Consider the following 2,516-nt stretch of genomic DNA (forward strand, 5'->3'; position numbering starts at 1 on the left):
GTTATCTGACCCAGAGTGCCCTGCACGGGACTCACACACTGAACCCTAGATTGGTAACCACACCTCAACTAGAAGAGACAAAAAGCGCTCAGATAACTCCGGATTAGTAGCCAAACCTCTGCCAGGACAAGGACTGCATTGAGCAAGCCAGACTGCAACAACCAAACCCCCACTGCTGAGGGGCACAGATACAGGGTGGGAGGAGAGGTGACCTGCATGAAGCTTGACACGTTGCCCCAGCAGCTTCGCTATGCACAATGGTTTGCAGAGATTGCCATGCACCCTAGAGATGCTCAGAGTGCCTTGATGGGCTATTCTTCTGTACATCCCTTGAGTCTCTCTTGTGAGTTTGAGGAATCTGTTTGCATGAGTAGAGGGTACCAAGAAGATGAGCCTTGGCACTGATTGGCCTTCAGCTAGGGTGGCAATCTCATTGTTTAGCATCTCATAAAACTCTGCTTGCTTTAGCCTGTTCCCCAAGGGATACAGCTTTCCAGCCCTCTGAGAGCCTTTTCTCCTCTTTCAGGACTGCTCTTCCTGAAATAGAACAGAGGCAGTCCTGTGTGCCTTTCTCTATCAGCACACCCTTGGAAAACACTCCATTTCCCCTTCTGTCCTTTAGCACTGGATGACATTGACTAGGAGTATGAGATAGAGATCTGAAGTTGCCTCCCATCTGTGCTTATGGTTGACTTGCTCAGTTCCTTGAATCATTTGGGTAGGGAGGGTTCTGTGTCAGGGGTAACTTGCTAGAGTCAGACATTCTGAAGACATCCAGCCAGGATCCGTGCAGGAAAATGCACCCTTCACCCAGAGGAGGTCACGTTGGTTTCTAATCCTATAACTATGAAAGATACTACAAGTCTTCATATGGAATTTCAGTTATGGCTTTGCCACTGAGATCAGATGTCTCTGGAAGGTTCTCTGACAAATAGTTCAAGCAGGAAGTGATTCTTCTGGTCCTACTGGCCAAATGCCTTGCCCTGGTTCCAGAAAACACAGAGGCTAAGAGCTGTAATATTACTGTGGGATACGAAAATATAGCCCTGAGGCCAAAGGTACTTCAGAAACAATCAAAAGCTTTGACTACAATTGTAATTTCTAGTTGAGGTATAGATGTTATTCTGACTTTGGTATGGGTTTATCAAGAATGAGGCTCTCAAAATCTGGTGTCCGTGCAATGGTTCTCCAAATGCATGAAATGTCTGTCATCTACATTCTGTCTGGAGACTAACAGACCTAATAGAAGTGGCCAATGCTACTTGATACATGCAAGCTCCAATTCTCATGACCTTTGCCCTCTGGCCTTTGGCTCACTGAGGCTTTGAGAGTGCTTCCTCCCATCTACAACAGACTCTGAAAACCTTAATCAGTGGGGGATAAAGCCAGATCCTTCCCACAAAGAGGCCAAGGGGACCAGTCTCACTGGATTGCCACCTATCTCATCCTACTTCTGACTGTGAAGATGGCCTCCAAATGGGCACATTCACAGGCACTGGGGGGAATGACTTCACTGTGTGACTCTGATGGATGCAATTTAACCCTGCTCGGTAAAGACAGAGTTCTGCACACCTCTTCTGAACCCCAAGCCATCCCTAATAAATGGACCAATGGGACTCAAAATAATGAAGCAAAACCAAACAGCACCTCCTGAATCCTCTCTACAGCTCTCTTTGCCCCAAGAGAGATATTCACATGAGAATAGATGCAAGAGTTTGCCTCACAGGTAGCCCAAAACTACTCAGAATTTTCTAATTATCTAATGGGCATCAATTTATGAGAGTAGATTGTGTCCAGATGTGATTAAATGTACATATATATATATATATATATATATATATGTGTGTGTGTGTGTGTGTGTGTGTATACACTCACACACACACACACACACATACATCTTGCACTCATTAAAAGATGATTTCTAGATAGAGGATGTGTGGCTTATAATCTCAGTTGAAATTTACATGAGCTCTTATTTGCCAGGTAGAGAACACAGGAGCTTCCCTCCTCTGGTTGCTTCCTTTTAGTAGAGGTCTCTGGCCCAGGCTAGGGTTAGTCTCTGACTACATCAAATGGAAGCTGGAAAAGGAACTTTGCCCTTTGCCAGATTCTGTCCCCTAGCTCCACTTTTGCTTGTGATTTTTTTTCCACAGTCCTATGCTATGAGCTAATGTCAAGAATGAATCATAACGAAAGAAAAATTCAGAGTTGCCAATCAAATGCAGTTTCCAGTAGAGTATGGTAGACGCAGGTAGATCTCTGTGAGTTTGAGGCCACCCTGGTCTATATAGCAAGGTCCAGGCCAGTCAAGACTAAATAGAGAGACCCTGTTCAAAGAATAAACAAAAAGACAGCTTTTTAGTCTACACTCTACAACAAATTATCTATATAACCTTTACCTAGACGCCTCCCCTATCCAATCTACCCATTACTCACTTGATCGTTCACTCTACAAACACTTCTAAATCACTTACTGAATTTTGGCTAAATAGACCTATGTGTCTCTGTCCATAGCA

This window comes from Rattus rattus, chromosome 7 (genome assembly GCF_011064425.1).
Source record: "Rattus rattus isolate New Zealand chromosome 7, Rrattus_CSIRO_v1, whole genome shotgun sequence".
NCBI classification, from domain to species: Eukaryota; Metazoa; Chordata; class Mammalia; order Rodentia; family Muridae; genus Rattus; species Rattus rattus.